Source organism: Bubalus kerabau, chromosome 13 (genome assembly GCF_029407905.1).
Source record: "Bubalus kerabau isolate K-KA32 ecotype Philippines breed swamp buffalo chromosome 13, PCC_UOA_SB_1v2, whole genome shotgun sequence".
NCBI classification, from domain to species: Eukaryota; Metazoa; Chordata; class Mammalia; order Artiodactyla; family Bovidae; genus Bubalus; species Bubalus kerabau.
This window is the reverse complement of record NC_073636.1, coordinates 49695812-49708748: the sequence shown is the minus strand read 5'-3', so window position 1 is coordinate 49708748 and position 12937 is coordinate 49695812. Positions and strand designations below refer to the sequence as shown.

The 12937-nt window shown below is 38.7% G+C and overlaps 1 long non-coding RNA gene across 1 annotated transcript; it reads right to left on the bottom strand.

The window, feature by feature from the left end:
• Nucleotides 1-1619: 1619 nt before the first annotated feature.
• LOC129624983 (uncharacterized) lies at nucleotides 1620-3436 on the bottom strand. Its single transcript, XR_008701214.1, has 3 exons — nucleotides 3197-3436; nucleotides 2501-2672; nucleotides 1620-1942 (listed from the first exon to the last, which is right to left on the bottom strand). It is a non-coding gene; the product is annotated as an uncharacterized LOC129624983 (long non-coding RNA).
• Nucleotides 3437-12937: the final 9501 nt, after the last annotated feature.

The following is a 12937-nucleotide window of genomic DNA, read 5'->3' as shown; positions in this document are numbered from 1 at the left end:
CACTCCAGAAAGAATTCACATGATTCTAAGGTTCAAGTGTTTGAGCAGACCATCTCTGCATGTAACAGTAGTGATATTCTGAGTGGCATGGAGAACCAGTGGAAGGTATCAGGCAGAGAGGGATAGATCTAACTCAAGTTTTAAAAGAGTTACTCTGCATGGTGGAGAATTAATTGTGATCAAGTGGTAAAGTTGGAGGGAGAAGCAGGAATAAGGTAGAAACAGGAAGAGTACTTAACAAGGTTTTTGCAATAATCTAGGCAAAAGCTGATGGGGGCTTGGGAAAAGATGTTAAGCTGACCCTGTGGAGATGTGGTTAGATTCAGGACTTTTTGATGTTGCTGGAGACCCATATTGTTTTGTCTTCTGTTAGTATCATTTGATTTGATCTCTCTAGGAATTTTGCCCCAATATATCAACAGCGAGGGCTGAATTTAATATCAGCTTAACTAATTAGTGTGTCTCAAACTTGACTGTATCTGCAGACCATCTGAAGACCTTGTTAAAACATAGGTTCTAACTGAGTAGACCCAAGACAGGACCTGAGTTTCTGCATTTCTAAGTTCCCAGGTGATGTGATGGTCCAGAGACTGCAAAATAAGAGGAATTCACTAAATGGCAATTGGCCACATATAATCTTGAACCTCTGGTATAGATACTAAAAATCTCACGTTCACTTGAGACTCCATCTGAAGTTTCTGAGGATAAATCATGATGACATTCTGTCCCTGCTCCTCACAGTTTGGCAAGTAGGTTGATGTATAGATAGATTACTATGGATTTATATTCTGTTTTGTTTAAAGTCAATGCTGATTTTTAATTTACAGATGCTTATCTATGCAAAGATTTCTTGCACAAATTAGTAGCAATATTGAGTGTGCAGATAATTGTACAACATGGCAAATTCAAAACTATGTATACATATTTAACTCTTAAAGATCACAACACAAATGTGAAGTCAGAGCTCATTAAATTAGAGACTGATTTAACAAAATAATCTGTGCAGCCATTACACAGGTGTTCCATTTCAGAAAGTATTAGAGCGTAGTGCCGGGGGCCTCAAAGCTAATTTCTAACCTAGACTAATCATTCCAGAAATAATGACCTGCCGTTACTGCCTTGTGAATCAGACCCTATGATATTTAACATAATTAAGATCAAAGCCTAAGTAGAAGGTCACTGAATTCACCAGTCATAAAATGTTAGTACAAAACTGTAGGCTGTACTTGTTTGCTTAACAATCTTTAACACTGAAGTTATAAAATAGCATTAAAAGGGACACAAATACCATCTTCAAAAACGTTGCTCTCCTCAAAGGAACTCCAGCAAGCCTGGGAAGCCTCTCTGTGAAATGGTTAGTCAAAGCAAAGGTGTTACTCAAAAGCCATTATAAGCATGAAAAGACCCAGTAACTGAAGAGATGGGCTAATGGGATCTATCGGCTTGCTGGCTACAATCCCAATAGATGAAGTATAATGAAGATTTCCTTCCCCAGTTGTAGTGAGTTGGAAAAATAAGTGTGAAATGAATTGGTTTGTCTGGGCTGAGTTCCCAGGAGAAGGGTGTCTTTCATACCAGTAGCTCCCACCCAAACTGGCAGGGTGCTTCAAGCCAAAGATTTAGACAGTCAAATAAGTGCTAATTGAGTTAGAGGTTTGGTTAGGAAGTGGGTTGACAATTAACTTCAATTCAGGTACCTTAATGGCCCAACCACTAGTCTTGCGAGGCTTTGGTGTAGTGTACCAAGCAGAAGGCAGCTGCCTAATCCACTAGCAAGGCTTTGATTGAAATCCATAATCTTTGGCGGGAACAAGTGTGAGACAGTAGAGAGATAGTGGTCATGGTGACTGAGGCAAAGGAAATTTTGAAGCTGATATGAAGGATGGATCTATTCACAAGATTCTTCTGGAGATATACTGGTCTGCACAACCACAGTGGGGAGCTTCAAGGAAAAGAAGAATTGGATTTTTGAAAGAGGACAACACTAGTCAATAATAGCTTTATGTTTCTATTTTCTGAGGTCAAGTTCCCAGCAAGTTTTACTGTGAAAAAAATTACCCCCAAAGAGTGCCCCACTCCCACACAGTATTTTTATTTAACAAACTCTTTTCATTAGGCTTGTTATTGCCAAACACCATTCCTAATGCTTTGCAAATTTTACCTCACTTATACCTCAGAACAACCTCCTGAGGTGGATAATGTTATCGTGAATTTACAAATGAAAAAAATTGGCTCAGAGAAGTTCAAGAAGTAATCAGAGGCACACCTGGAATTCAGACATGGTGGAGGGGCTCTGGATTAATGTAGATGAAGAGCATGTTACAGGAGATAAAAGCAAGCCCATTTTTATTATTCTATTTGGAAGGAAGGTAGAGATATAAAAACCAAGAGAAAATTTAATAGCCCTCTTCACTGCCCTTTTCCCACAAGTGCCAAAATGAAAGCCCATTAATAAAGCTTAAAACTGAAATTTGGTACAGATAAAAGCAAACCTCATTACCCAATATGTAATTACTGGAGAAATCACAGCTGGGGGCCATCAATTGGGAAGGAGGAGGCTTGCAGATTCAGGCTGCTGATTTTCACAGAAGTTGTTGAAACCAAGCCACCACCGTGTCTCTTCCTTTACGGGTTGAAGCATCAGCCACTGCGTCATGGATGACAGTGGAAGTCTAAATGTGGAAAACAGATCCCAAGAGTCTTAAGGATTCAGGAAACTGAAGATGGAACGTGTGCTCCCTGCTAAGCAAAAGCTGCCCTTTCACAAGTTCACTCCTTTCAAACCCTTCCTCACTTTTCTAACGCAAGACTATTTGCTCTCTAGCCACTCATGGTGAGTTCAGCATTAACAGCCTCTGTGCTTCTCACACCTGTGCAAGCGTGCTAACTCACTTAATCAAGTCTGACTCTTGTAACTCCATGAACTATAGTTCACCAGGCTCCTCTGCCCATGGTATTCTCTAGGCAAGAATATTGGAGTGGGTTGCCATGTCCTCCTCCAGAGAATGGATCTTCCTGACCCAGGGATCTAACTGGCCTCTCTTATGTCTCCTGCATTGGCAGGTGGGTTCTTTACCACTAGCACCACCTAGACAGCCCCCTCAACACCTTCTGATCTCCTACAATACTCTTCCTCCACCAAGCCTAAGATATTGAACTCCATCACTTCTTGTCCCTCCTCAGGGTTGACACCTACCAACTGCTAGAATACTCCCCTCATCTACTGAAGACTTTGGTATCGGGATCCCAGTCTTCTTAAATCAATTTGAAACTTGAAGCAACTCACATGGCTGTTATCAGATCCCACACTGTCTGCCTGCTTGAAACCCATGACTTAGATTTACTGCCTTAATCTACTTCCATGACCATATCCTGAATTTCAGGATTGTTCCATTTCTGAAATTTTAGTTCCATACACCCTTCCTTCTGAACACATTCTTCCATCTCCCTCCGTCTTTCTTCCATCTCCCTCCGTCTTTCTTCCATCTCCCTCCGTCTTTCTTCCAGTTCTAGCTGGTCCCCTTTCCTTCCATTCCAAGAGCCTCCTCCTGGCTTCCTTTTCCAAGCAGCCTAGCCATCCATCCTGGTGTGTCTTTTCAGCTTCCACTTCACCTGTTGACTCCTTTTGCCTTGTCCTTTTACTGCACCACCAAATCCTAGATCAGTCCAACTGTAAGTTTCTTTCCTTTTACATACAAGCAGTCAAATACTGGGGGAAAGTACCATGTAACTTTGCAGATGGATGACACTGTTGAAAGGTATAGGACTTTGAAAACAGATCTATAGAATTATACAGTTTCCAGGAAACATGATTTAATCCCTGGCCTCTGGCAAGAACTGACTAATTAGCTTAAGACCCCCTTCCTCAGTGCCAGAGCTCATGAGAAGTTAGGCTCAACCCAGGTGGATAACAATATTACACTTCGGCTCACTTGGGCACAGACCAAATTCTCTTATACAATAAACTCTCAGGTTTAACAGAGTTATTTTATAGTTCTGAAATTTTATTGTATGCAATGCCATGTAAAATTAGTGACATTTGGGAATCTTTTTGCATTTTAGTGGCATTTTTTGGAAAAGAATTTGACCTATACTGCTAAATAATGTGCTTAATGATGGGGTCCAGTGACGGTAATGAAATGAAGGTAAAAGGCTTGCATCACATAACCACAAGCCAAAATCACAGCTTCAAAGGTTTGGGGACAATTCTCAAGGCTTAACTTCAAATATCTTTTTACTTAGCAATATTACTTAAAAAACAAAAGCAAAAACCTCTTGAACCTGTATTAATTGCTATCTTTTTCCAAAGATTTTTCAATTTCAAGTGAAACTTTTTTTGTGCTAAACAACTCACACTAGTAAACTCATTTATCCAATATCATTCTACATTAGCTTAGCCATTTTTCTAAATTAAGTTATTCTCTGCCTAAATGTTTAGCTATTTCTTGAATTTGCAAAATTCTCTTGTTAAAACTCAATTATAGAACTTGTAACATCTGTTTAGCTGCTCAAAGAATTTTTGTTTCCCTCTAGGTTTTGTCCATGTCCCCAAAGCTGAGGTGGCTAGAAAAATATCCTACAGATAAATTCATTGCTAATTATAATACATACTATTATCTCCAGGGCATCAGGAAATTAATAATGGCCTTGAAACATTTTCCTGAGAGGAGTCCTTCCCTAGTTAACACCAGAAAAAATCTCTAAGATGTACTGAAAATTACATATTCCACTTAATATATGAATAATAACTCATTTGTCATTTTTAAAACTTCTCACATCACTTTTGGTTTCAAAGTCACCATTGTTAGCAGAACTTGATGAACAGGGTGTGATCAGGGTCAAATTATTTTACCTGGGTTTCAGGTACTTCAGCTCTCAGCCAAGAGTGAGACCCCCACCTTCTCTGTTCCTCCAGATTCTAGAGTAGGAGGTTCAAATGCCATAGTGCACGTGGAAGTCCTCTCAATGGAATAATGAGCTGGATCAATGGCAGAGCAAAGCAAAGTGAGACTAGGAGAGTTTTGGTGACCAGCAGGAACAGGATCCATCTTTCACCACTTCTCACCCAGTGTCTATAGGCACTTGGGGAGTGTTGAATGAACAGATGAGTGAGCTCAAAATGAAGGAGCTCACTTTGATATTGCTGTCAAGGAATTAATAATACAAAACAATTTTGCCCTCAAATTTAGACACTCCTTTTTGTTAAATCTGATGCATTTTTTGTGTGTGTGTGTGCCTGTTTAAATCTGACTTGGTCACCAGAGACCTATCTGGAAAACAGAGTGGCAAACTCCTGAAATTATGCCAAAGGAGTTTTCCTTGGAAAACTGGTCATATAAATTGAACTTATCAGCTTCACATGTCAACATGTTAACTTTCAGAAGAAAACTAACTTTAAAAATTAGTTGCTCATATATGTGAAACCCTAGCATACTTAAAAAAAGATAATTTATCCTGAAGACATAACACTATACTACTAATTACTAATAGGACAGACTTCAAGTACTATAAAGAGAAAACATCCAACAGTCTTGATTATGTCATGTGAGAATTTACTGAAGAGACTGGGGTAGGTTTAACTTGTAAAAGAAAAAAATGGAAACATACGGAAACATGATAGTCTCCATATTAGTCTCTCTTCAAGATGATAATGCTAGAGAGGGTATGGAGAAAAGGGAAACTTCCAACATTGTTGGTGGGGATGTAAATTGGTGCAGCCAGTATGAAAAACAGTATGGAGGTTCCTCAAAAAACTAAAACTAGAGTTGCCATGTGATCCAGCAATCCCACTCCTGGATATATATCCAGACAAAACTATAATTTGAAAAGATACATTCAACCTTATGTTCATAGCTGCTAGGTGTTCCTTGATAGATGAATGGACAAAGCTATATATCCCATCCCCCCATCACACATCATTTTTCTGGTATTAATTCTCTGCCTTGGTTCAGGATGTCCCACCTACCACTCCTGTCCTTTTGTTTTACTCTCTTTCCTTCACTACTGAAACTTCTATATACCATCCATGAAATTCTATAGGCAATTTACAAATGGGAAAACAAGGAAAAATCTCCCCACTATTTCATATTGATGTTGATTTCTGCCTGTGATATCCAGAAAATGAAAGATACTTAGGCATGTTAGTGAGAATATCTAGGTTTTCTTGACTGAATTTTCCTAATAATATAAAAATTTGAGAGCACAGATTTGTTTCAATTACACAATAATATGGACTCTGTTAGGATTTCTGGTTTAGAAACAAGGAAACTTCCCCAAAGTTACAATTTTAGAAAGCGAGGAAAATAAGATTCAGACTGTATCTATTCATCCTACAGCTTAGCATCTAATCATTATGTTACCTTTCAATCAACCCACAACAGTTTAAAACTTCAATTCCTCCCTCTTTTCTCCCATTTCATTGTCTCTTCCATATAAATGATTGGAAACTCCTGTTTTTCCTCTGAATTTCTTGGGTACTGTCCCATCTTTGACAATTCCACCATCATTCCCATTCAAAATATTTTAATAATTCCCTGTGAACTCCAGAATGGAAGTTCTTTTTTTTTTTTTCTTTTTAAGCTGTTGCTTGAGGTGCTCAATGCTACAGTCTCTCCACAATTTAAGAGTAACTGCCACCATTTTTCTTGGGTTTGGGTGAACAAACTTTGTCAGCCCAGGGTGGCAACACATGTCATATCAAAGGGTTTTTCTTTTTACTGAGTCATAAATTTATTTGGATGAAAAGACAACAAAAGGGAATATTTTAGATTCATACACCTCCCCCCGATGTCTGAGGTCTATTCACCCTCTCTAGAATATTTCTCACACTCAAAGTTCACACTTATCACTCCTTCTTAAGAAGGCTTCCTCTCACTGAAGATGTTGGAATTGTACCCATCATTCAAAGTCCAACCCTTTTTCCTGCCCATATGACTCTGTTGCTGATCTTCCAAGGAGAAGTTATTCCTTCTTCTTCTCACACTCACTTAGGGTTAATTCCACTTCCTCAGAGCTTTCTATCTATTGAGATTATTAGCAAGTGTTGTATTTCCCATTCTGGATGATAAGCTTAGAGAGGAGATCAGACCTCTTAGACATTTGTTGCACACTTTTCACATACCATGAACATTCAATAGATATCACAGAATTACTAATTAAAAGTATAATAAACTGCTTTCCAGTATGGTATCATATGTGAAATAGAATTTATTTTTTAAAGAACACAACTAATTTTCAATTTCATTTTTCAGAAAGTACACCTTATTGATTGCTCAAGTCAATACCAGTTTTGATTTCCACAAATCCCATGACATAGTGAAAAGGTCCTGGAAATTTCAATGTTTGGCATTAGTCACAACAGCTAATAAAACTCCCTTGTCAGAATACATGCCCTGACTCTTGCTTCAGGAATAAGAGCTGATGTAGCAAGGCATGTTTAACATAATATCCAGTTCATAAACCATATGTCCTGCTTCAGAATAGAACAAAAGCCCCCAGACAAAAAAACACAAATACTCATGATTTTCAAGGGTTTTATCCAGTAGAACCAGTATTCTACATATTTAGACATTGCCCTGTGAGACCAGGAGCTGTATTATCAGGGCATTCACAATTTCTTAATCTACTACAAGACTTCTCATCTGAGTGAGGGGTCATTTCACCTAGGACTAGAGTAGAGCAACTGAGCTGTCACCTGGCTGCTGTTGGCCTAGAGAATCCTGGAGGATAATGCTCATTTCAAAGATAGAGCTCAGACACCCATCACCCCACTTGCTCCCCTCCCCCTTCCTCTTTCTCTTCCTCTAAGCTATAATTTTTAGAGAATAGTAGCAAAACTAGCATGGGATAGGATGAGAGTCAGAAGAGCAATCATCACTTGGAGCATATAACTAGCCTTGAGATATAGTCTACAGACTGCTGAATATCTGTTAACTGAATATTTAATAGTAAAACTTCTATCTTATTTTTAAATATGAAAAAGAAGAAATAAAACTTGAATAAATTTAATACACCAAAATGGTAGCTTCCACTTAAAAAGTTTGTGCTTGTACAGAAAAAGTTTCTATAATAACCTTGATTTTATTTAATTTCTTTTTTTTAATACATTTATAGAGAAATAGTGATCAGAAGAGGCCTTCTGTTTGGGGGCTCTATATCCTGTGCTTTGGCATTGAGGGGAATGTTTTAACCTGCTTTGTATCTCATCTGCTGCTACTATTGCTGCTAAGTCACTTAAGTCGTGTCCGACTCTGTGCAACCCCATAGACGGCAGCCCACCGGGCTACCCCGTCCCTGGGATTCTCCAGGCAAGAACACTGGAGTGGGTTGCCATTTCCTTCTCCATGTATCTCACCTAGTTATCTTCAAATTTGGCATAATTCTACAGTCCATCCAGGAATATATATAATCAATAGATATTCCTTTTTATTGCTCCCAAAATCTGACAATTACTCTGTAATATTCTAATAAAAGCTGTTCTTGATTGAATGCTTTGTCTAAGACAGGCAGAAGTTAAGCCTATTATGTTCAGTATTTGTCTAATCACTCAATCAGCCCTATGGTATGATAGAATCATTACAGAAATCTCCCCTAATCAGAATTCAGGGCCAACATAAGTAACTAGTATGTTGCGTGTCCTTCTCAAGCAAAAATTACCAAGTGTTTAAAAATACCAACTGTTTAAAAAAACCAAAATCTGATCCAGGTGGGGATTGGGGCCAAAAAAGTACTCACATATGGCTCATGGACATGTCACTTGATGTAGCTTTCTTTAAAAGTCATGTGACAATACTTATTAAAATTAATAGTGCACATAGCTTTGATCTTGCAGCCTTACTCCTAAGACTTAATCCAGTAGGTGTAAAAACATAGGAAGCACAAGGGTACAGTGTGAATTCTACTCCACAAGGGGAAATGTTGAATAAACTGTGGCAGAGACATACCATAGAAAATAACATAGCAATTGAAAGAAATAAGGTGACTCCACTCAGCCAGTTAACTTGAAGCTACCAAGAGAAAAGCAAGATGCAACTTATATTCAACTTTTGTAAAGACATGATTAGAAGTTGTAGGGCAATGAGTCTCTTCCGTATGACACCATTATAGTGGACACATGTCATTTCATATTTGTCAAACCCCATAGAATATACAACACAAGAGAGAAACCTAACTATGGATATTAGCTAATAATAATGTATTATTATTATACATCAACATTGGCTCAATTGTAACAAATTGTTACAATTGTACTTCACTAATACAAGATATTCCCAACAGGGTAAAGGAGTTGAAAGGTATATGGAATCATTCTGTACTTTCCACTGAATATTTATGTAAACCTATGATTAGATTAGAGACCACTATGTATGTATTTATTTAAAGATTTAAATATAATAATGAGCATAGAGAAAACTGTAGGATGTCGATCTCAGTTGCAGGTTGAAGAGGGAGAGGTGGATAATGGAGTTAAGCAAAAAAAAAAAAAAAGGTTTTTTTTTTTATTTTTAAGCTTATAATAGGAAAACAATAGGCACTTTAGGATCTAATTCATATAAAACTGTGTGTGTGTGTATAGAAGGGAAAATACATAGTTGGACAAACCCAGTTGGAATGTTTTTTCAAATACTTTTAGAATCCTTATTTCTACTCTGTCATAAATATTTCTTTCTTCAACTCATCAGCTCACCTTCAAACCATGAAACTATCATTAAGTGAGGAGCTGGATCTTTAGATGATGCTTCTCAAACAAAATCGAATATGAATTTGAAGTTGGTAGTGGTAGTAACTTACATCATTTTTTTTCTTTTTATTCCACATTCCAAAGCCAAACAAAATAACACTGAGTACAAGACAGCCTCAGCACTTCCATTGATTCCTTTTAAACAAGATTTTAAGATCTTGTTTAGGGGAGTCTACATCACACACACACACACACACACACACAGCACCCACACACTAAAACAAAATCCCCACCAAAATAAAAACTTCAGATATACAGATATATGGTAATTTAATTCACACCTTTGGAGACTGAAGTCCTGAACTCTTCTATCTGACTCTACTAAGTCTCATAGCTCCTGAGTACAGCATTCTCACCTACGGCTCTTGTAAGAGGTTTCACATACCTCAAGGGACAATTTCCAACCATACCTTCAAGGCACATTTTCCTCTAATTAAACTTAATCCCTATTACCTCCTGGTTGCCTTGAAGGGCTCGGTTTTCAAGAGCCACTGTGTTATCTGGTTTGCCTTCTGAGATAGTCACAAATGCTGCTGGTCTCACCCATGCTCGGCCTGCTGAACCCTGAAAAAAAAACGTGAGCAGGAAATAGCCAGGACCTCCTCAGCAGGGTTTACATGATGAGATGCAGCTCACAATTAGTTGCCCCTGCAATTTTCACACCTGGGGCTCTTGAGCTTGGAGGGTGCAGGTGGCCTAATGCAGGAGTAATTAGTTTCATGTCATTAATTATTTATATGGAGCTTATCACCCTGGGTTGGCAATTTTTGTTGACTTAGAACTGCAGGTGCACAAAGGAAAAGTGCATTTTGAATGCTTGGTGTCCTAAATGGAGAGGAAAAGTTCGGTGTCTTAAAAGGTAGACAGAAAACAATGCCCTTTGGGGCATGTTCCAGGAAAGGTGGTGTCATTCATAGTGACCACAGGGTTCTGAGAGTTGACAAGTAATTTAAAATGGTGACTCACCATTGCTACAGGTGGTTCTACTTGACTCCTACAAACGTGTGTTTTTTAATATGTATTTTCCCATTTTTGGTGTTGAGGAAAAGCAAGGAATGATAAGCCACTATCTTTTCATTTTGATCCAATTATTCCTGGAAATAATAGAAGCAGTGACAGATTTGATTTTCTTGGGATCCAAAATCACTGCAGATGGTGACTGCAGCCATGAAATTAAAAGACACTTGTTCCTTTGAAAGAAATCTATGATGAACCTAGACAACATATTAAAAAGCAAAGACATCACTTTGCTGACAAAGGTCCATATAGTCAAAGCTATGGTTTTTCCGGTAACCATGTATGGATGTGAGAGTTGGACCATAAGGAAAGCTGAGCATCAAAGAATTGCTGCCTTTACACTTTAATGCTGGAAAAGACTCTTTAGAGTATTTTGGACTTCAAGAAGACCAAACCAGCCACTCCTAAAGGAAACCAACCCCAAATAATCACTGGAAGGACTGATGCTGAAGCTCCAATACTTAGGCCACCTGATGCGAAGAGCTGGCTCATTGAAAAAGACCCTGATGTTGGGAAAGATTGAAGACAAAAGGGGATGAGGGTGGCAGAGGGTAAGATGGTTAGATAGCATCATAGACTCAATGGACATGATTTTGAGCAAACTCTGGGAGATAGTGAGGGACAGAGAAGCCTGGCTTGCTGCAGTCAATGGGATTGCAAAGAGCTGGACACAAAATAGCGAGTGAACAACAACAACAAGTCCCTGGAAAACTTGGAGTACTAGAAATAACACTTCTGGAAGTTCTCATTAACTTCTCCTTCAGAAGGTCCTGGTGAATCTAATTTCAATGATGCATATTAATACATAACTTCATTCTTACCTACTAGATTTCTCTTCTGTTGTTTAGTCACTAAGTTGTGTCCAACTCTTTGCCACCCCATGAACTGTAGCCCATCAAGCTCCTCTGTCCATGGGATCCCAGGCAAGAATACTGGAATGGATACCTGTTTCCTTCTCCAGGGCATCTTCCTGACCCAGGGATCAAACCTATGTTGCCTGCATTGGCAGGCAGGTTCTTTACCAGTGAGCCATCAGGAAAGTCCCCTTGATGCCTCTAACCTTGGCTTAAGCAATATTGGGATATCATGACCCTGACTGACATGATGCATTCCTTGTTATTTTAATCTCATTAACCTTTCTCTGTTTTCTTACCCTGATTTTACCCTTACTGTCTAGTTCCAGTTATATATTTCTCCAAATGAAAGGGAGTGATACAGGTCATCCCCTCCACTTCCCCAGAAGATTCCTGCTTCAGGATTTTATTATGTGCTTAGAACACAGAACTGAACACAGTTCTGGTCAATCTTTTGTACACTTTAATCTTCCTTCGTAGTGGCTTGAAAGCAGAAACTCTCTGAAGCTAGTATCTCAATAGGAAACGATTTTTTGATGCCTCCTCCACATCAAGGTCAACTTGGGTGTTGCCTCCACTTCAGTGACTCAGTTTCTAGTGCAATCACTCACTGTGGCAAATTAACTAGGATCAAGTTAGAAGGCCCTCACAAGAGCTGTGCCATCTCCTAACTCTGCATTTCCAGCAACAACCAGATGACCCTCATGGTTTATGGGCCCACTGAGTAGCAACGTTCTCGAGCATAAATGAAGATGCAGCTTCTTCCTTCTGACTGGATTACCTTCCAGTTTTATTGTCAAAGAGTGGTCTTGTGCCCCCTGATGAAAAAAATGATGAAGTCATCCCTACATCACACAACCTTTTTCTGTGAATTTTGTATTTCAAATTAATTTTCTACTCCACCCCTTTTTTTACTGTGCAAAAAATCTGGAATATATAGTTATCTATTGAGAAGAAAAAGTGAATGGTTGCAGCTGGGGAAGGTGCACTCTCCATCTTTGTCTTCCAACATGAAACATTGTGAATGGCAGAAGTTCTCAAAATGAGAGCATGACTAACATCATGAACAGGCACTGCTTAGTCAAAAATCTAGACGTTTCTGTGTTTATTTCACTCCTCTGAAATCATGAACAGCTTCAGTATAATCTGCCATAAACTTAGTTTGATCTACTTAAAAACTTGTGCAGCTCTGTCAAAGCTTGAGGCTGTCCCCTCATTAGTAAGGTAGCTCTAGAATTTATCCTTTAAACCAGAAACTTTTGAAAGTGCGAGGAGATGCTGTTATAATTACACAGTCAAGAGGCATATATTGGGACTGACAGGCAGA